Source organism: Eleutherodactylus coqui, chromosome 4 (assembly GCF_035609145.1).
Source record: "Eleutherodactylus coqui strain aEleCoq1 chromosome 4, aEleCoq1.hap1, whole genome shotgun sequence".
Classification (NCBI taxonomy): Eukaryota; Metazoa; Chordata; class Amphibia; order Anura; family Eleutherodactylidae; genus Eleutherodactylus; species Eleutherodactylus coqui.
Window position 1 is genome coordinate 122,278,197 of NC_089840.1, and position 23,014 is coordinate 122,301,210.

General features: G+C 45.1%; 1 long non-coding RNA gene across 2 annotated transcripts; it reads left to right on the forward strand.

Annotated features, from left to right (window-relative positions):
• The first annotated feature begins 19,841 nt into the window (after positions 1-19,841).
• On the forward strand, positions 19,842-23,014 carry LOC136624726 (uncharacterized). Of its 2 annotated transcripts, none has more exons than XR_010792408.1 (3): positions 19,842-20,102; positions 22,398-22,543; positions 22,746-23,014. It is a non-coding gene; the product is annotated as an uncharacterized lncRNA (long non-coding RNA). The 2 variants fall into 2 exon arrangements; XR_010792407.1 differs by having other exon boundaries at positions 19,844-20,069.

Consider the following 23,014-nt stretch of genomic DNA (forward strand, 5'->3'; position numbering starts at 1 on the left):
ATGTATTTGCGTATGTTTTTTGCGTGCGTAATACACAAAGAGTAGAACCCATTGATGTCAATTGATTAGTTGTCATTAACTGTTTTGGCGTGCGCATTTTGTACATGCATAAAATAATATGACCTGCTCTGTTTTCCTCTGTTTTTGCGCACCAAGGGCCCAATAGAAGTTCATGGGAGATGCGCAAATGCAAGAACATGCACAATATGCAGCGCAATTCCGTGAAAAAGAAAACACATCTGGACATCATTAGACTAAATAGGCATTTAAATGAGGGTGGGGGGGGGTCTCATGCACACATGTAAACAGGCGCTGCATGCTTAAAAATCAACCTTGTTCACCGCACAAATACGCTGGGCTGAGGCAAGCGTATTTGTGCAAACGCTCCTATGAATAATCCCCAGCAGTTCATTTTTGGCGATTTCTTAGACTAGGTACAGATGTACCTAGTCTAAGAACGAAGTACTACATGCAGTAAATAGCATACACTGCTCTGCTGCCCTACATTAATACCATAGCGCTAGTTGTACGGTTAATGCTTGCTACATATCCATAGAGTTTTTTCCCCATTAAATCTTTGTTCCCCATGACCAAACATGGTAAAAAATCCTATACTTAGCTCTCCTGGTTCCCTGCATGTCCTTTGCCGCACCTCTGTGCTCTGAGTGGGGTCTGTTTAATCCTTTCCAATCCACTGTCTGACGCCTGAAGACATTATGATTTAAGGCTGTACAGCTCCGATGTTGGAAGACGTCCGTTGGGGTTCTCTTACTGTGTATTGCTAGCCTCTCTGCTGTTGGAGCCTATCCAACGTGTCACCTTATGCAGTACTGGCTTTAGCCAGCAGATGGCGCCATTGTATTACAGCAGAAAAAGAGTAAGCCCTCTAGGAAAACCAGGATACAAATTGGATTAGAAAGGGTTAAGGGCTTCTGCACACAGAGACCTCAGCAGACAAACACTGAGGTATATGACTTTCTGCAATTCCCTTACCCGTGGTCTCTTAGAGCGATTGTCTTTTCAAGACTAGACCTATCTATATGTACTATTAGGACATATGGATTTCATATTGGGCTATCCCCTGCTCAGGACTCTCCTCTATGAACAAGAATGAAGAGAGGCTTTGTAGGAGCAACTTCGGTTTTGGTGCAATTGAGATGTCCAAGGCCTCCATATAAGGGTTCCTGCAGATGAGCATAACATTTTAACGTGAAATAATTGCGCTCTCAATGGAGTGCTATCAGGTTCTCTCACGAGCAGATCTACGCTCCTTACTGTCCTTTTTTCCGTTGCCAGGCATGTTCACATCGGTATGGGACACACGTGCACCATGTTTGAACAGGTGGGGCACTCTACTTAGTCTGAGGTGCAATAGATCATCCCCTTGAAATTGCGCTGTTCAGTGCCCAATATGTGCACAAATTGCCAAGAAAATACACGCCAAAGGATTTTGGTGCACGTTTCACTGCATAAATCAATCCAGCATTGTAATGAATTCATTCTGACAGAAATAGAGCATGCTGGGGATTTAAAAATCCACAATATGGCTTTCTTTCGCTGTGGTTTTTTTCCGCTGTAAATGAAGAGGGTTTGTTAAAGCCCCGTTCACTTGCATTGTACTGTACATTGTTGTTTAATCACCATTCTTGCTCTCATGTCCTATAAATATTCAATTTCCCAGAAATTAGAAAAAAAAAATCTACCGTTATCAGGTACAGTATTCTTTCTCATTCAACATGAACAATTCTGTTCCTACATTTGACCATAGCGTATGGGGACTTTCATGTGGTTGCAATCACTCATTCCAGCCTAAGGCGGGCTGCACATGAACAGGTTAGATTCTGGATGCGGGATCCTGCAGCGGAATCCAACCCTGTGCCCGCCCGGCTTCTGCACGTACCTGTCATTTCTTGTCCTCTTCTGTACTGCGGATGGTCCGGCAGATGAGCTGTCGGGCATGCGCAGTACAGTTTTTTTGTTTCAAATGTTCATCTTTCCCACACCATTACTAGGCGATGACGCGGGTCCTGAGACCTTTCCGCAATGTCAATTGCGAACGGTCCGTGGGTTGGACAGCTTCTATTGACTTCAATGAAAACCGTCCGTGCGAAGCCTACACGAAAATGAAGCATGCTGTGATTTTTTCTCTGCGAGCTGAAAATCGCAGTCACTGTCTGCTTATGTGAGCGGACATACGGATGCTCTATTGGTTTGAATTGGTGCGGAATGCCGCTGATTGTCTGCGTGGAAGACAATCACAGATTCCAATTCAAACCCGGTCATGTGCAGGCTGCCTAATACAGAGATTCTTGTTCATGGCGTAGACATCCTTCAATGCCGAAGTGGGAACAGTAATATATTTTCAGTATGTCTATTCTGAGAGATTCTTGTGTAACAGCCCGTTCTCCCTTAGCCCTCATGCACATGGGTGGATTTTTGCTGCGGAATCTGGTGCTGGCGTCTGACTCCAGGTTCTGCAGCAATAACCCTCCACAGCATGCTATGGAAAATTGATTCTTCACACACACAACCCGAAACCAATTGTGGTTTCCGCATACAGATGAAAAAATGACAGCACACTCCGTTTTTCCTTCATTTTCCGCGTGGACAGCTATCATTGAAGTCAATTGCGAATGAGCCGGAAAGGCGGGAAAAGCAGGAGTTTTATAAAAAAAATCTGTAATGCACATGCCCAATGGCGAGCCGTGCAGACGATCTGCAGTACAGATTCAAGATCCAGAAAGCAGGTATGAGCTGATGCCGGGCCAGATTCCTCTGTGGGATTCTGCATGCTGAATCCAGTTCTGCCTCAATAGTAATTCTATTACTACTGCGGCTGATGAAGGGGATAATATTACTAACAGTGTCCCCTATATCGATCCCAGTAGTAACAGTGACCCCCACAGTAGCTCCAGTATTAATAGAGGCCCCATGAAACTATATAATTACCTCCTCCTGGTCTTCAGAGTGCCGCTGCATCTCTTCTCAGCACTGCTGCAGGCAGAAGTGTGTGCACCCGCAGCACACCCCCTCCCTTGTGGAACCAAAGAGGAGAGGTCAGGGGAGGAAGATCCCAGATGCACACACTGCCATCAGTGTGTGCATCCGGCAGCAGTGCCACAGAGCTACAGCATCCCGGCTGGTAATCACTTTAATAGTGACCCAGCATCTCAAAAGTGGGACAAAAGCAGGACATATGTCCCGAAAGCGGGACAAATGTCTGAGCCATCTCAGACCCTGGATAAAGCAGGACACAGGGTCCCAAAGCAAGACTGTCCTGCCTAAATTGGGATGTCTGGTCACCTTAGTTTAAACGGAATGACAAGTGAATGAGTGAACAATGATTTTTAAGTCCTGCAGAATCTGAACGACAAACGAGAAGCGAACGATTCTTGTTCTTTGTTCAGTCGTTGGCTCTCGTTTAGACTGAACGATTATCATTCACTTTCGTTCTTGAATGCTAATACTTCTATCTAAATGCACATTAAGATTTGCTGAGAGTATTTGCTATCAGTAAATCTTTCCTTGGACAGCAGAAGTTATAAAAATTGTATTGTTGAAGTCATTACACCATGCGCTGTAGTCTCTTTGGGGCCTCTCGTAATGGTTTCTTTATAATGCTCTCCAAAGGCTTTTGATGTAAATGTGCTGTTACTCGTTGACCATATGTGTACTGGTGGAATAGCTCCATTACAAATACCACAGCTAGTAGTTTCTTCTCTGCGCATATTCCTGCTTGGCTATTACTAGAACTCGGCTTGCAAATGCGACTGGCTGTTGATCTGAATTTGTGCATTCCCCTGGTTACCAGTGGTTTGAAAATGGCACTTGCTGGGATTAATTTGTGGGGAGGATGTAGGGTTAGGGCTAAATAAAAGTGGAGATAAGGGAAGTTTCTTTCCTCTTACCCCCTGGGCCGTGTCCAGAACTCCCTCCTAGTCTACCATTTGGTGGCTCTGGGATTTCATCAAGGTGTTTGATACATTTGGGACAAGCTTTGGATTGGTTTCTTTGTTTTACAGATGTCAGAGCTGGCGGCATGATTCCTGAAGGGGATGGAGCAAATACATGCACACTGTCTGTTTGGCCAGTGAGTTAGGAATACAGGACATTCAGTTGAGTTTCAAGTTTTTGCTCCTACAAGATCTGTATTTTTTTCTTAAATGTTTAAAATATTTAAGTTTATAAAAGTTGTGGTTACTCCCTTTAAACCCAACATCAAGTGTCCCATAGTTATTTACTGGATGGATTATGGTGTTAAAAGACAAGTGTCTGTCTATAAAAGGGGAATATTGGTCTTATCCATGCAGTTTGTCAGTGTCTGTGCAGAAGCAGCTCTTGTAGTCTTCTCTCTGTCTCCTCTTATGGGCCCTTTCATACGGGCAGAATACTTCCACATTCCACAGCTAAAAATACAGAAAATTCCACACAAAATTAGTATGTTTACATGTGTGTAAGGGCAGTGAAAATGTGCTGCGGCATGTTTAGGTATGTTTTTAGCTGCGGAATACGAAAATGTTCTGCCAGTGTGAAAGATCCAAAAATCCTCCTCTATATAAACTCTGTATGGTGTTTTTTTTTTCCGGTTGACTTTATTAAACAACAAGATGAGAACATTACCTGGGGACAGTTGTGTTGCTTTTTGGAGCAGTTAATTAACAACCACTGTTAAAACACACAACTGTCTCCGGGAGATGTTTGTCATGTTGTTGTTTAACAAAGTCAGCTGAAAAAAACAGCACACAGAGGAGACAAGGAGAAGACTAATGCTAGGTTCCCACAGGACTGTTTCACCGTGGAAATCTCGCTGTTTTGCCGCAGCGGAAAACCACAATATTTCCGCGGGATAAGCACAGCTTCAAAAACCGCGGCACTTAGCTGCATGCTTTTCTGTTGCGGCCGGTTCTCCTATAGAGAGGAGTGAGGGTGCAACGAAAAAAAAAGAATTGATATGCTGCGTCCCAGGAATATGCGGACAATCTGCCACTGCGACAGATTGTCCGCCTCGTGTGGACGAGATTTTTAACAAATCTCGTCCACATGGCTGGCTTAACGCAGGGTTAGCGTCCACAAGTGGATTTGCCGCAGTGAAATTCCACAGCAAATCCGCCATGTGTGAACACAGCTTAAGAGCTGCTTATCTACAGACACTGCAAAATAAGGGAGATGGACTTATACCTCCACAGTGCCACCTATTGGAAGGCAGCATTCATTCAAGCCAAAGTCAGACTCTTTACACAAGCTTTGTAACATTGACTGGGAAATAAAAGCAAAGCCAGACTCCATGTACAGACAGCTGTTTCAGGGTTTTTGCCCTTCACCAGTGTACAGTAGGAGTCTGACTTTGCTAGTAAGAGGCCTGGGATGGGGGTCAAAAACGCTATCTTTTCTCCTTAGGCAGAGCAACTAGATGGTGAGTGAGGAGACTCAAAAGGCCATTCATACTCCTCTGGGTAATATACAAATAAGGGAGATAGAATATTGTGGAGCTATTGTTCCATCTCCCTTATTTGCATATTACCCAGAGGAGCATGAATGGCCTTATAAGTCTCCTCACTCACTCACCGTCTAGGTGCTGTCCCTAAGGAGAAAAGATAGTGTTTCTGATCCACAGACACTGACATATATGATAGTGCAGGTACTACTCCTCAGTAATCTACTATTTACATATTAGATACCCATTCAGTGTGAGGTGAGCGCCAGGGGTCACATAATTGATGTCCATTAGTACGGATGGCACAGTTTAGTCCATGGACTATACCATACTACTGTGTAGATAGTGGCAACTACACCGGTATAAGAAAGAGACGTGAGCAGAATTGTAAATATATGTATATTAGAAAAGTATATGATTTCCAATTCTGTAACAACAAATAAAAGCTGTAAAAAGCAGTAGAAAGCGGACAACCCCTTTTATGTGGTTTCCACTCCTTTTTCTGATGCATCACATTGTACCACCAGTTGTTGATGTGGATCAAAATACCTTAGGGCTGCTGCATCTGCAATAGCCTTCTTTTCTAACCAGAAAGCAGCTTCTTGGTTCTCTTTGTATTTGCAATGGACGGTGCTTGTAGAGGGAAGCACCAAGCAGAAGCAAATAATTAAATCAAGCCTCCTTTAAACCATGAATAAGAAAATCTTTGCTATATAATGGCTTCTTTTTCTATGGGGAAAAAAGGAGTGAAGAGGTGGAGCAACTCCAACTGGATATTTGTTCCAATGAATATAAAATGAAGGGATTGTATAGGGTGCCCGAGAAGGTGCTGTGAGCCCAAATAACACCAACATGTGCAACGAGGTGTAATAGAATTCAAATGGGAACAAATTAGTATAATAGGCTGTAGGCACAACCCTTTGTACAGAAATATTCTTTAAGACAGTCCTATAGGCGTACATTAGGCTAACAATAAAACCAGCATATCATAGATGAAGTTAAATTAAACTAGTTGTCAACTGCTGCCTAATAAATGTGCTGAATATCCTCTAATAAAGAGAAATTGGGTTAATTCTCTAGTCTTAAAGACTATTTCTGCACGAAGGGTTGTGCCTACGGCCCATTATTCTCCTTTATTCCCGTTTTCTATTTCTAAGGACACATTAATAGGCAGCAGTTGACACTTAGTTTAATTTAACTTCACGTATGACATGCTGGTTTTGTCATTGGCCTAATGTACGCCTATAGAACACTCATAAAAGTTTGTGGAAATGCTGCAGTATACATCTGGAAGACTTACACATGTATAAGACTAATGTTGTTGGTGGAAGTTCTTGGTGTGAGTAGTATCCCCAGTAGATGCACAAGAGAAGTACTGCTTAGACCTAATGCACACGGGCGTATTTGCACTGCAGGATCCAGAGCTCCGGATCCCGCAGCAAATACATGCATTGAAAAGTGCATTTTTATGCCCATGAGCGGAAATCAACTGCGAAATTCACAGGGTGGAAATCTATGACGTGCCGATTCTGCACTGCGCATGTAAAGCTGTGCGCCAGCGGGCACATCCCCAGCACAGAGTGAAGACACTGGACAGGTAAGCCGAAGGTCACTGCAGGGGCACAGGGTTGCATCCCGCTGCGAGAATCTCACAGTCGGAATCCGACCCGGGCGTCTGTATTCAGCCTAAGGGTGACTACCCACTACAGTTCTTTTTCCCTGCAAAATTCGCTGCGTTTTTTTTTTCTCTCCAGGGGTCTATGGGACTTGTTAATGTTAAAATTGCATCATGCAAAATCGAAATTTCACGGTAAATTGAGATTTTGCCGCAATGCGTTTTTAATATTAGAAAGTCCCATAGACACCTGGGGAAAAAAAAGCGCAGCAAATTCGCAAACGCTAGTGGGTAGTCACACTTATAGAGTAACCATCTTTGCCTGTATCATGAGTCTTAATGGCAGTATTTTGGACCATTGTATGACCTGTGTCTCACAGTTTTTAGCAGTTTTCCTCGCCGCAGTTTCTTCCCCTCGTGAATTGAGAGTGAGTGACCAGTGCTGGTGGAGAAGAGGAGAAGAGGAGTCTGAGCTGACAGGGAGTCTGAAGGGGAAAAAGAGGCATTTTCCATAATAAGATATATTACAAATTTTCTTATTAAATGGTTTATTGTGCTAATTATGGAAAAATGTAAATGTCAGTCACTCTTCGAATTTGAAATTCAGACTGAACGCTGCTTAGTTGCCGGCTGACCATGGCAACAGCAAAAAAAAAATCATTCCTTGCAGCTATGTTTTGCACACTTTTATGCAAGCAGTTAGAGGAAACTGATGTACCAAGCAACATACCACAGGCAGCAATAGGCTGCTTGCACGTCGCTTCCTGCCAGCAGATGGCACCACAGAATGATGCAAAAATTTAGTACATGAGGGAAAGGGAATCCTGTTGTGGCTACTGGGTTGGATGGGACTTGTTGAAGTGGAGTTGGAACCCTTTTTTGATTATTGGTGGGAGAGCGATCTGCTGTGATTACTATGAGTGGGGTGGCTCATTTATGTACTAAAATTGAAAGAAAAGCTTGATATACAATATTTCTGTGCTTAGGGGGGAAAGTGGAGATGGCATGCTATATCTAGTCTAGCGCATAAGTTATTGTAATTTAATGAGGAAGTTAAAAGGGGCAGCTATGATTATTTTGGAAGTCATTTTCACTCCTTAATGATGTGTGGACATACCCATACATTATGTCATTGTTGGCTAGTAACCCCTTCATGACAAGGCATCCTTTTTTTTCCGTTATCGTTTTTTCCTCCCCCCCTTTAAAAAAATCGTAACTCCTTTATTTATCCATCGACGTAGCTGTATGAGGGCTTGTTTGTTTGCGGGACGAGTTGTAGTTTTCAATGGTGCTATTTAATGTACCATATAATGTACTGAAAAACTTTTAAAAAATTCGAAGTGGAGTAAAATGAAAAAAAAAAGGCATTCCGCCATCTTTCAGTGCGTCTTGTTTCTACGATGCACAAACTGCAACAAAAACGACATGATGACTTTCTTCTATGGGTCGGTACGATTACCACGATACCAAACTTGTATAGTTTTTTTTTTACTATACTACTCTTTTTTTTCAGACATTTAATTTTTTTCAATAATTTTCTGCCGTCATCTTGTGCGCGCAATAACTTTTTTATTTTTCCGTCGACGTAGTTGAGCAAGTGCTCATTTTTTGTGGGATGTCCTGTAGCTTCCATTAGTATCTATTCGGAGTACATACGACTTTTTGATCGCTTTATATTGCGTTTTTTCTGGGAGATAGGGTAACTAAAAAAGTGCATTTCTGGCGTTCTTTTTTTTTTCAGACAAAGTTCACTGTGCAGGGTAAATAATGCACTGCTTTGATTGAGCAGACTTTTACGGACGCGGCGATACCAGATATGTATTTTTATTTTATTATTTAGATTTTTATTGATCTTTTTTTTTGCTTTACATTCAAGTCTCCCTGGGGGACTACAATATGTGATGCTTTGATCACTCCTGCAGTATGACGTAATGCTATAGCATTGCAGTATTACGCCATACTGCAATTTGACAGGCAGCCTATCAAGCCACCCCATGGGGATGGCTTGATAGGCAGTCTCTCAAGGCAGCGCTGGGGCCTTTCAGAAGGCCTCCGGCTGCCATAACACCTGCACGGCTCCCTCGATTTCACCATGGGGTTGGCTGTGCGGGCCCCCTGAACAAACCGCCGCTGTTCAAACGGCCAATCGCGGCTATTGCCCGCCGGTGTCAGCTGTAATAAACAGCTGACGCCAGCGCTGTATGAAGAGAGGTCACCTTGCTATCTTTCTTCATACATACCCCAACACTCCAGGACGTAAATGTACGTCCTGGAGCGGGAAGGGTTTAAAGGCCCACTTTAATGAAAACACATTTGTTTCATCACTCACCTGATCGTCTATCACACTCTGGATGTTTTCTCTGTATATTTCAGTCACTTTCATGTAGTGCAGCCTCCTGTTTGATGCTTATCAGACACCATCCTGATGCTGCGGTTTACCCCGGCATTCTCTTTCACTATTTTGTGCTGGCAATCCCATGATGCATCAACACAACATCGCATAAGCAGTTATAGCTTCTACCATTTCTACCTGCTGGAAAGGTACTGTAATTACCATTACCTTCGATATTCACCTAAATTACCTACAGACTATAGGTATATAGTTAGGAACATGAACTATCATCTCCTTCATTATGACTGTGTAACCGGAACTTCTATTCGCCATCAGTAACTGTGATAGGGGTTTCTGTTTCTCCTTCTAAAAAGGGTTCATGCAAATAAGGGAGATGGAATAAAACCTCTACAGTGCCACCTATTGGAAGGCAGCATTCCTGCAAATAAGGGAGATGGAACAAAAACAAATGTTGTAGGGTTCATTACACAGGAATTATGCTGACTTAAAAACTGACTTTATGAAAGGAACGGAGGTGTCAGAATGATATCCTATGACCTCCCTGAGGGGAAGAACTTCAAGAAGTTTCAGATAGAAAGGAATAACCAAACTACACAACACTAGTTGACTTTTATATACTAGGGCTAGTTACGTAATGAATAAAGAAAAAAATTCACCAGAGTGGCTTTTAATATTTGGAGGTGGCTCTTATACCTGCCTAGAATTTTTTCAGTCCTGTCCTGGCACATGGATAAGAATGTATAAAATAGTGCTTCAGGTATACCAAGTACATAAGGATAGATGAAGTAAAAGAAAAAATATGTGAACAGGAGAACATATTCCAAAAGTACACTATTTTAGCATGCATTGGGGCCATTATACCCTAAGAACATGTTTGGCATATGTGTAAGGAAAATTAACCTAGGCTGCTCAAATTCTCTTTTTTTCTAATTATAAACAGTTCTCCTACAGTATACATTTAATAGTGCCTACAAGTATTGTAGTTAGATATTAGGAACATGCTTATTGTAGGGACCCTGTAGTCCCAGGAACAGAATTCATACTGGGAATGGAGGTGGTAGTGGTGGGGTAATATTACCTGCTACTGTCCTTTCTTCAAGTTCTGCTATGGATCCACTATTGGCCCCTGTTCAGGCTCTCATTACCCAATTTGGCATATCAGTAGCTTAGGACAATACAAATGCACAGTGTGCATCAAGTAGTCAAGAAAGTGCACCGACCATCTTGGAAGACCAAAGAGTGGCCCTAAGGACATATGGATCTGCAATAAAAGAGAGCAGAAGTTAATATTACTTCCCTCTTCAGTCCTGAGACCAGAGAGTCACTCTAACTAATACTAGAGTTTTTAAGTTTCTGTTAAAGGGATATAAACCCTTCAGGTGAGTTACTTCTATAAACTAATATTTGTCTTAGTCTTCCATCTTGTGCCTGAGTTTTGGAAATATGTAAACACTGTTTGTGCTATTCAGGGTAGCTAGGTGATTTAATCATATACCCTATTGGGTTGGCAGGTCAAGAATTACTAAGACTTGTCTGGTACACAGTGTTTTCTAAGACAGTAGGCAAAAAGGCAGACACATAGTAATAATTTATAGATATACTGTAAACTCAGTTTGTTTGGCATAGCAGATAGTAACAGAGTAACCCGATGATGAGGTTATTCACGGATATTGTGTAACACATATTATCCTGGAAATCTTAGATCTTATTTAGTCTTCGCTTGAGTCAAAAATCAATACTAGGATTGATATTCCTCCTTCCTCAGCAAATGTAACAATTTCACAATGTTAAATCTTGCGCTCTCTGTGAAAGTTGGGGGTGTAAAGAAGCAAATAGAACACCATTCAAATATTTAAATAATATTTAAAGCTTCACAATTTATTCAATATGCTCTGATTGGGATTATCATTTTTTAAAATCTACATTAATGTAAATTCAATGTTGCACTGAATAATACATACCCAATATACACAGAATTGCAAGAAAAAGTAAGTGAACACTTCAAGATATTAATGAAATGTGGTCTGATTATTATTTAAAGTCACATTTATAGAGAAATGCAATCTAACTAAGCTAATAACACACAAACAGTTCTACCATTTATGTATTTTACTGAATGCATTGAGCAAACATCCACATTGTGATGAGAAAACATAAGTGAACCGCTGTGTTAATGACTTCTTCAAGAACTACCGTATGTGGCTAAAGGTGTTTCTACAAAGGAGATGAAATCTGAAGTGTCGGTTTCACAGTTGCTTTTCCAATTAAACAAATGCACACAAGGCCTGGTTACTGATAAATCTGTTCTTTTCAAAAAAAAGAATGATTAGTTTACATCAAAACAAATACACAGATAAGTACACGCCCCTGCAGAACTGTAATCTAGTAAAGTAAGGCACTTATTGGTTAAGGCAGCTTTTTTGTTGCTATTTTATTTAGAATTTTTTTGCTGTAGAAAAATCTGTATCCAGATGTTAGCTGTAGGTTAACAGGGAATTGTGAAATGCACTACAAAGAGTTCAGTTTTCCTGTGGCATTGTTACTTATTTTGGGTGCATCACAATGTGCTCTAGGTATGCAGTTATTTTTCAAGCAGTTTCCCCACTGAATGCTCTGTGGTAAAACCAATAGCCTTGCACAAACGCATGTATGTTAAGAAAACACTTGCAAAAAACACATGAAATTCATGGCACTTTCTACAAGCCTAAGAAAATGCTGCAAAAAACTAATACTAATACTAAAATAGTACCAGCTTGCACATCTACTAACACTGGGATATCTTTTAAACATAGGGAAATAGCATGGCACAGTTTATCTCTGGGGCACACATGTGTAAAGGGGGCACAAAGTGCTACAGCATATTTATGGAACACATATGGCAGCACTGTATAAAAAGGGTACAAACTGTAAGATGGTACAACTTATCTCTGCAGTACATATGGCAACCGTATGTCGTGAGTGGTGAGTGCAATAAGTTTTCAAGAGTACCAAAGAAGATAAACAATGTTTATTTCAGAACACAGCTGTCCCCACACCCCTTCTGGGTACTCTCCTTGGGGAGATACCGTACCACCCCCATATCCACTCACCCCCTAGCTGTCCCCACACACTTCTTGGGTGCTCTCCTTAAGGAGACATGACACGGCTTCTGACCCACATCATAGGCCCCTAACAGACTAAGCCAGAGACCTACTGCATACTGATGAGGGGCAATTACCCCAAAACAGTGTATATGCATGGTTTCTGGTTTGGTTTAAAAATCCCAATCATTGCACGCTTTTTTTTGTAAGGTCAATTTGAGTTGAAGGAATGCTGTCATCAAATAGATGGCGCTGTAGAGATATTTTTCCATCTTTCTGATTTTCTGAACACATGAATATGGGTTAAGAACAGTTAGAATATAAGAAGCTATCCAAGTTATACTGTATGATTAAGCAATGGTTCCCACACTAGCTATAGTCTGATGGCAATTCTTAGTGTAGACAATTAACTACCTGTGCTATTTAACGCCATAGTGACCACCCCATAGTGTTTTTACGTTCTGCCTAAGTGTGCTTTAATCCCCAGGGCCGTAAAAACACGCTTGCTCTTGGGATTAAAGCTTAATTGGCTGTGGATGTGACAACTCCCTGCTGTCAGCTGCCAGAGGTAGCTAACAACCTGGAGCTGTCATGGCGGGAGTGACCCTCCCGTCATGCAATTGCCATTTTCCAAAGGATAATGGCGATCGCATAAAAGTAAACAAAAAGTTTAAAAAAGTTAAAATTTCAGCTCTTTCCCCCCATCCTCTACAATGTCCAGCACCATTGTGGTCCTTCCAGAACCTGATACCGCCTTCTGTGCATGCGTGCCAGACATAAAACGCCATGCGCATGCGCAAAAGGCTGGGAGGCCCAGGAAATTTAAAATCACTATGCTCCCGGCTAGCATGAGTAGCCAAGAGCAGGGAGATGTCTCCGGACGCTGCTGTATGCGGTTCCTGGTCACATCATTGCTTTTATCCAATGGATGGAAATTAGTTTCACCTCCTGTCATGGATCCGATACCAGACTGACTATATAATCTTTAAATCTCTAACACCCCAGTGACCAAAGCAGTTCCCCATTAGGGGATAATGACAGCTGATCACTTTTGAGTGTCAGTCCCTGACCTATTTTCTCTAAGGGTAACTGCATAAATGTTTTCGCACCCATAACATTTTATGGTTTGGTGACTCAGACCACAATCTTTTGATTATCTCAGCCAGCCTTAACCCATGCATCCAAATCTCTTGAAGATCTGCCACACAGGCGGTTAAACACGTAGAGCTTGGAGCGATGCTCATTTGTCGACAATAATTAACCCTAATGCACTTCTATTGAAACCATCTGCTTCTTATCTATGACATGCGACCCTTACACTAGGCATACGGATGTGCATTGGGTCCTCTTCTCATATCACCATCTTTAGCCCTTGATTGGATTCTACTGGAGAGCGGTGTCTCTACTAGTTTTTGTTTGTGTCTGAGTCTGTTTTTGTGTGTTTCTCACAGAGTTTTGGGGCGTATTTACCCCTATCCCATTTGTTCTAGCCCTTGTGTGTATGTTTTTAGATACTTTTCAATAAGAAAAAATCATTTTAAAGAGTCTAGTCTGCACCCTGTGAATTCTAAATTTCTATTCTGAAAGCCACCAGCTGCTCCTTTTATTGGGGGCCCTGTTGTGCATACGGACATACGATTAGGGCCACAATGGGTATGCTTCTGAACACAGGACAAACAGGGTATCCATTTTGGGGTGAAGGTGTTCATTCATATGTGTGCTGTACAAAAAAGTTGTTTAACATGACGTAATTGCCAAAAAATTAAAAATTGTAATTTTTCCTTTTGCTTTGCTCAGATTCATTCAAAAACTTTGGGGTCAAAATACACAGTTCACCCCTAGATGAATTTATTAATTGGTCTAGTTTTCAAAATGGGGTCTCCATCGTTTTGGCCACTCAAGGGCTCTACAAGTGGACAATGGGACCTAATTCACCTTCAAGCAAAATGTCTGTTCTGAAATCCACTGCTTTGTGCAGGAAAACAAAGTGCTCCTCAAAATGTTGATAGTTAGTGTTAAATTTGTATGTCTCCTAAATGGTTAAAAAAGAACTAAAGTTTTTCAAACGTACGTTCAGAATAAAGTAAACAAATGGAAATATATGTGTTTTCAAAATTTTGTACAGTATGTTTGCACATATTTGAGATATTGCAGTTGAAAATGTGAAAAAAATACGCTTTACATGGTAGTCTGTGCAAGTTTGTGCTCTTACTACTAATGGTGAGGGTGTCTCACTTATTGTCTTTAGCTTGGGAGAGTAACATTGCTGTACAGTTTCTCTCAGTAACTGGTTCCAGGACTCAACATGAGCAACTGTCATCCTTCCTGCAATTTGTGGCTGCTTGCCAAGTAATCCCCTAAGCACGTTACTTGCAGGTCTCCAATGTCTCTCTTTATTGCAGAAGGTATCAGTCCCTTCGCACCGATTTTCTGATGGTAGTCTTTGCTCTGCAGGTCTGGACATCCCACACATAATCTGAAGCATTCTTGACTGAGTGCCCCTTTTTTACGGATCACTTATGGCGGCTCTGAATTGATCGATGATAATGCAACCGAAACTTGCTTTCTGCTGGACCCAGAAATTGAACTTTCTCATAACTTGCACAAATACCCACTTGTTGTCACTTGAATATCCAGCCCATTCTGCATCCATATTACCTGTGGGTGTCAGATATCCTAATACAGATATCTTTAGATGTACTGTATATCTTCAGTATGTTTAAGATATTGAAGAACTCTCTTAACTGCATTCCAGGCTTTTTGGCATGAGTTGCTTTTACACTGGCAAGTAAGTAGTGGTGCCATATATATTAGTGCCCCCACTGCTTGTCTGTAATTCTCGTTTTGCAAATATTGGGCTAGCTTCAGCTGTTATCACCTGTTGCTCATCTAGCCTACGTTTAGCAAGAGGTTTTCATTAGAGATGAGCGAACGTACTCGTCCGAGCTTGATACTCGTTCGAGTATTAGCGTGTTCGAGATGCTCGTTACTCGAGACGAGTACCACGCGATGTTCGAGTTACTTTCACTTTCATCTCTGAGACGTTAGCGCGCTTTTCTGGCCAATAGAAAGACAGGGAAGGCATTACAACTTCCCCCTGCGACGTTCAAACCCTATACCACCCCCCTGCAGTGAGTGGCTGGCGAGATCAGGTGTCACCCGAGTATATAAATCGGCCCCTCCCGCGGCTCGCCACAGATGCATTCTGACATAGTTCAGGGACAGTGCTGCTGGTGCCGGAGCTGCTATAGGGAGAGCGTTAGGAGTTATTTTAGGCTTCAAGAACCCCAACGTTCCTTCTTAGGGCCACATCTAACCGTGTGCAGTAGTGTGGAGGCTGCTTTTTGCAGTGTTGCACATTTTTTTTTTTTTGTATATAGGCCGTGCAGAGCATTGCGTCCTGCAGTAATTTTACATTGTCCAGGGCCAGTAGTGGTGAGGCAGGGACAGAAGACATATTTAGTGTATATAGGCAGTGGGCCTTTCCAAAAACATTTGGGAAAAAAATTCTATTTGGGCTGCCTGTGACTGTCCTCAGTGTACTGGGTCTCTGCTGGGGGTAGTTGTCCTAATTCATACGCAGCCAGCTAAGTGTTACAGCAGGCTTGCGCAAAATTCTTTCCTGCCTCTGTGTTGCCTCTTACATCACCGCTGTATTCCTGTCCACAAGTGTACTGGGTCTCTGCTGGGGGTAGTTGTCCTAATTCATATGCAGCCAGCTAAGTCTTACAGCAGGCTTGCGCAAAATTCTTTCCTGCCTCTGTGTTGCCTCTTACATCACCGCTGTATTCCTGTCCACAAGTGTACTTGTTCTCTGCTGGGGGTAGTTGTCCTAATTCATACGCAGCCAGCTAAGTGTTACAGCAGGCTTGCGCAAAATTCTTTCCTGCCTCTGTGTTGCCTCTTACATCACCGCTGTATTCCTGTCCACAAGTGTACTGGGTCTCTGCTGGGGGTAGTTGTCCTAATTCATACGCAGCCAGCTAAGTGTTACAGCAGGCTTGCCCAAAATTCTTTCCTGCCTCTGTGTTGCCTCCTACATTACCGCTGTATTCCTGTTCACAAGTGTACTGGGTCTCTGCTGGGAGCAGTTGTCCTAATTCATACGCAGCCAGCTAAGTGTTACAGCAGGCTTGCGCAAAATTCTTTCCTGCCTCTGTGTTGCCTCTTACATCACCGCTGTATTCCTGTCCACAAGTGTACTGGGTCTCTGCTGGGGGTAGTTGTCCTAATTCATACGCAGCCAGCTAAGTGTTACAGCAGGCTTGCGCAAAATTCTTTCCTGCCTCTGTGTTGCCTCCTACATTACCGCTGTATTCCTGTTCACAAGTGTACTGGGTCTCTGCTGGGGGCAGTTGTCCTAATTCATACGCAGCCAGCTAAGTGTTACAGCAGGCTTGCGCAAAATTCTTTCCTGCCTCTGTGTTGCCTCTTACATCACCGCTGTATTCCTGTCCACAAGTGTACTGGGTCTCTGCTGGGGGTAGTTGTCCTAATTCATACGCAGCCAGCTAAGTGTTACAGCAGGCTTGCGCAAAATTCTTTCCTGCCTCTGCTGTGCGTTCCGTAAGCAAAGTCAGCCTCCAACCACAGGCCAATAAGCGGCACATTTTATTACAGCGTTCTGTTTCTGCACTACTGGTAATACATCATGCTGAGGGGTAGGTGTAGGCCTAGAGGACGTGGACGCGGCTGAGGACGCGGAGGCCCAAGTCAGGGTGTGGGCACAGGCCGAGCTCCCGATCCAGGTATATCGCAGCCGACTGCTGCGGGATTAGGAGAGAGGCACGTTTCTGGCGTCCCCACATTCATCTCACAATTAATGGGTCCACGCGGTAGACCTTTATTAGAAAATGAGCAGTGTGAGCAGGTCCTGTCATGGATGGCAGAAAGTGCATCCAGCAATCTATCGACCACCCAGAGTTCTGCGCTGTCCACTGCTGCAACTCTGAATCCTCTGGCTGCTGCTCCTCCTTCCTCCCAGCCTCCTCACTCCATTACAATGACACATTCTGAGGAGCAGGCAGACTCCCAGGAACTGTTCCCGGGCCCCTGCCCAGAATGGCCAGCAATGGTTCCTCTCCCACCAGAGGAGTTTGTCGTGACCGATGCCCAACCTTTGGAAAAATCCCGGGGGATGAGGCTGGGGACTTCCGGCAACTGTCTCAAGATCTTTCAGTGGGTGGGGAGGACGATGACGATGAGACACAGTTGTCTATCACTCAGGTAGTAGTAATTGGAGTAAGTCCGAGGGAGGAGCGCACAGCGGATTCGGAGGAAGAGCAGCAGGACTATGAGGTGACTGACCCCACCTGGTTTGCTACGCCTACTGAGGACAGGTCTTCAGAGGGGGACGCAAGTGCAGCAGCAGGGCAGGTTGGAAGAGGCAGTGTGGTGGCCAGGGATAGAGGCAGGGCCAGACCGAATAATCCACCAACTGTTTCCCAAAGCGCCCCCTCGCGCCATGCCTCCCTGCAGAGGCCGAGGTGCTCAAAGGTCTGGCAGTTTTTCACTGAGAGTGCAGACAACCGACAAACAGTGGTGTGCAACCTTTGTCACGCCAAGATCAGCCGGGGAGCCACCACCACCAGCCTCACCACCACCAGCATGCGCAGACATATGATGGCCAAGCACCCCACAAGGTGGGACGAAGTCCGTTCACCGCCTCCGGTTTGCACCGCTGCCTCTTCCCCTGTGCCCCAACCTGCCACTGAGATCCAACCCCCCTCTCAGGACACAGGCACTACCTGGCCTGTACCCACACCCTCACCTCCGCTGTGCTCGGCCCCATCCACCAATGTCTCTCAGCGCACCGTCCAGCCGTCGCTAGCGCAAGTGTTGGAGCGCAAGCGCAAGTACGCCGCCACGCACCCGCACGCTCAAGCGTGAAACGTGCACATAGGCAAATTTGTCAGCCTGGAGATGCTGCCGTATAGGGTTGTGGAAACGGAGGCTTTCAAAGGTATGATGGCGGCGGCGGCCCCGCGCTACTCAGTTCCCAGTCGCCACTACTTTTCCCGATGTGCCGTCCCAGCCCTGCACGACCACGTCTCCCGCAACATTGTACGCGCCCTCACCAACGCGGTTACTGCCAAGGTCCACTTAACAACGGACACGTGGACAAGCACAGGCGGGCAGGGCCACTATATCTCCCTGACGGCACATTGGGTGAATTTAGTGGAGGCTGGGACAGAGTCAGAGCCTGGGACCGCTCACATCCTACCCACCCCCAGAATTGCGGGCGCCAGCTCGGTGGTGGTATCTGCGGCGGTGTATGCTTCCTCCACTAAACCACCCTCCTCCTCCTCCTACGCAACCTCTGTCTCGCAATCAAGATGTGTCAGCAGCAGCACGTCGCCAGCAGTCAGTGTCGCACGGCGTGGCAGCACAGCGGTGAGCAAGCGTCAGCAGGCCGTGCTGAAACTACTCAGCTTAGGAGAGAAGAGGCACATGGCCCACGAACTGCTGCAGGGTCTGACAGAGCAGACCGACCGCTGGCTTGCGCCGCTGAGCCTCCAACCGGGCATGGTCGTGTGTGACAACGGCCGTAACCTGGTGGCGGCTCTGCAGCTCGGCAGCCTCACGCACGTGCCATGCCTGGCCCACGTCTTTAATTTGGTGGTTCAGCGCTTTCTGAAAAGCTACCCATGCTTGTCAGACCTGCTCGGAAAGGTGCGCCGGCTCTGCGCACATTTCCGCAAGTCCCACATGGACGCTGCCACCCTGCGCACCCTGCAACATCGGTTTAATCTGCCAGTGCACCAACTGCTGTGCGACGTGCCCACACGGTGGAACTCTATGCTCCACATGTTGGCCAGGCTCTATGAGCAGCGTAGAGCTATAGTGGAATACCAACTCCAACATGGGCGGCGCAGTGGGAGTCAGCCTCCTCAAGTCTTTACAGAAGAGTGGGCCTGGTTGGCAGACATCTGCCAGGTCCTTGAAAACTTTGAGGAGTCTACCCAGATTGTGAGCGGCGATGCTGCAATCATTAGCGTCACCATTCCTCTGCTATGCCTCTTGAGAAGTTCCCTGCAAAGCATAAAGGCAGACGCTTTGCGCTCGGAAACAGAGGCGGGGGAAGACAGTATGTCGCTGGATAGTCAGAGCACCCTCCTGTCTATATCTCAGCGCGTTGAGGAGGAGGAGGAGGAGCATGAGGAGGATGAGGAGGAGGGGGAAGAGACAGCTTGGCCCACTGCTGAGGGTACCCATGCTGCTTGCCTGTCATCCTTTTAGCGTGTATGGCCTGAGGAGGAGGAGGAGGAAGAGGATCCTGAAAGTGATCTTCCTAGTGAGGACAGCCATGTGTTGCGTACAGGTAGCATATTAGTAGTTTACACTGCGGTTATTCCTGCTGCCGATTCCAGCCAATGAGGTGGCTGGAATCGGCACCATGTGACCTCCCATTGTGCACGAGCAGTACAGTTCAGCTGCCGTGCACGATGAGAGCTGTGCCCGCGCCCACGTGACCGGTGACGTCACCGGTACTTGAATTTGCCCGCGAATTCCGAGCCTACAGAGGAAGCTGATGGTTGGAGCCTTTTATACTTACAACGTGGGAGAGGAAGATTTCTGCGCTGTGTGGTGAGTACCTACCTGAGATTAATGCGCTGTGTGGTGAGTACCTACCTGAGATTAATGCGCTGTGTGCTGAGTACCTACCTGAGATTAATGCGCTGTGTGATGAGTACCTACCTGAGATTAATGCGCTGTGTGGTGAGTACCTACCTGAGATTAATGCGCTGTGTGCTGAGTACCTACCTGAGATTAATGCGCTGTGTGGTGAGTACCTACCTGAGATTAATGCGCTGTGTGGTGAGTACCTACCTGAGATTAATGCGCTGTGTGCTGCTGTGTGCTGAGTACCTACCTGAGATTAATGCGCTGTGTGCTGAGTACCTACCTGAGATTAATGCGCTGTGTGGTGAGTACCTACCTGAGATTAATGCGCTGTGTGATGAGTACCTACCTGAGATTAATGCGCTGTGTGGTGAGTACCTACCTGAGATTAATGCGCTGTGTGATGAGTACCTACCTGAGATTAATGCGCTGTGCTGCTACGTGTGGTGAGTACCTACCTGAGATTAATGCGCTGTGTGGTGAGTACCTACCTGAGATTAATGCGCTGTGTGGTGAGTACCTACCTGAGATTAATGCGCTGTGTGGTGAGTACCTACCTGAGATTAATGCGCTGTGCTGCTACGTGTGGTGAGTACCTACCTGAGATTAATGCGCTGTGTGGTGAGTACCTACCTGAGATTAATGCGCTGTGTGGTGAGTACCTACCTGAGATTAATGCGCTGTGTGGTGAGTACCTACCTGAGATTAATGCGCTGTGTGGTGAGTACCTACCTGAGATTAATGCGCTGTGTGCTGCTGTGTGGTGAGTACCTACCTGAGATTAATGCGCTGTGCTGCTATGTGTGGTGAGTACCTACCTGAGATTAATGCGCTGTGCTGCTATGTGTGGTGAGTACCTACCTGAGATTAATGCGCTGTGTGGTGAGTACCTACCTGAGATTAATGCGCTGTGTGCTGAGTACCTACCTGAGATTAATGCGCTGTGTGCTGAGTACCTACCTGAGATTAATGCGCTGTGTGCTGAGTACCTACCTGAGATTAATGCGCTGTGCGCTACGTGTGCTGAGTACCTACCTGAGATTAATGCGCTGTGTGTGGTGAGTACCTACCTGAGATTAATGCGCTGTGCGCTACGTGTGCTGAGTACCTACCTGAGATTAATGCGCTGTGTGGTGAGTACCTACCTGAGATTAATGCGCTGTGTGGTGAGTACCTACCTGAGATTAATGCGCTGTGTGCTGAGTACCTACCTGAGATTAATGCGCTGTGTGCTGAGTACCTACCTGAGATTAATGCGCTGTGTGGTGAGTACCTACCTGAGATTAATGCGCTGTGTGGTGAGTACCTACCTGAGATTAATGCGCTGTGTGTGGTGAGTACCTACCTGAGATTAATGTGCTGTGTGCTGAGTACCTACCTGAGATTAATGCGCTGTGCGCTACGTGTGCTGAGTACCTACCTGAGATTAATGCGCTGTGTGTGGTGAGTACCTACCTGAGATTAATGCGCTGTGCGCTACGTGTGCTGAGTACCTACCTGAGATTAATGCGCTGTGTGTGGTGAGTACCTACCTGAGATTAATGCGCTGTGTGTGGTGAGTACCTACCTGAGATTAATGCGCTGTGTGGTGAGTACCTACCTGAGATTAATGCGCTGTGTGGTGAGTACCTACCTGAGATTAATGCGCTGTGTGGTGAGTACCTACCTGAGATTAATGCGCTGTGTGGTGAGTACCTACCTGAGATTAATGCGCTGTGTGGTGAGTACCTACCTGAGATTAATGCGCTGTGTGGTGAGTACCTACCTGAGATTAATGCGCTGTGTGGTGAGTACCTACCTGAGATTAATGCGCTGTGTGGTGAGTACCTACCTGAGATTAATGCGCTGTGTGGTGAGTACCTACCTGAGATTAATGCGCTGTGCGCTACGTGTGGCGAGTACCTACCTGAGATTAATGCGCTGTGCGCTACGTGTGGCGAGTACCTACCTGAGATTAATGCGCTGTGCGCTACGTGTGGCGAGTACCTACCTGAGATTAATGCGCTGTGTGGTGAGTACCTACCTGAGATTAATGCGCTGTGTGGTGAGTACTTACCTGAGATTAATGCGCTGTGTGGTGAGTACCTACCTGAGATTAATGCGCTGTGCTGCTACGTGTGGTGAGTACCTACCTGAGATTAATGCGCTGTGTGTGGTGAGTACCTACCTGAGATTAGTGCGCTACGTGTGGCGAGTACCTACCTGAGATTAATTCGCTGTGCGCTACGTCTGGTGAGTACGTCACCTGAGATTTGTGCGACGCCACCTGACGCAACCTGTCTTTTTTTGCAGATTTGTGCGCTACGTGTGGAGACGCGGCCACCCGAGATTTGTGCGCTTTTTTTTGCAAACTTACGTGTGGAGATGATCCTGACGTTTGGACGCGTTTTGAGAAGAATTTCGCTTCGCTTGCACACAAGCTGACATAACTCGTCGAGGTAAGCTGCTGCATCTGCTCATACGTGCTTATTTTGCGCATATTTGCAGGTTTTCGTGTGTACGTACGTATATATAATATATGATTCTTCTGTCCAGGTTGGGGGAGTAGTGGTCAATGTAAGTGGGTAGAGCGGATCTAGGGATCAGTAATACTGGTGTGATGTGACTGTTAACCTGCTGATTTTTCGTTATTTCCTGCAGATCTGACGTCCTTGAGAATGGGAAGGCTGGCGGACAGTGAAGAGACCCTCGACGTTCAGCAATCTTGAAACCCTTCGTTTTATGGACTGCTTTTTGCCGGTGACTCACCTTTTTTTTTTTTATAAGCTTTTTGGAGTATCCTGAAAAACTGCGCAATATTTTACACCGATTGAGTAAACAGAAAAGATCCCCAAACACAGCGGCCTTTGGTTTATCAGGGAATGACACTTGGTGTAAAATCCAAATTTTTAATAAATAATAAAACGTGA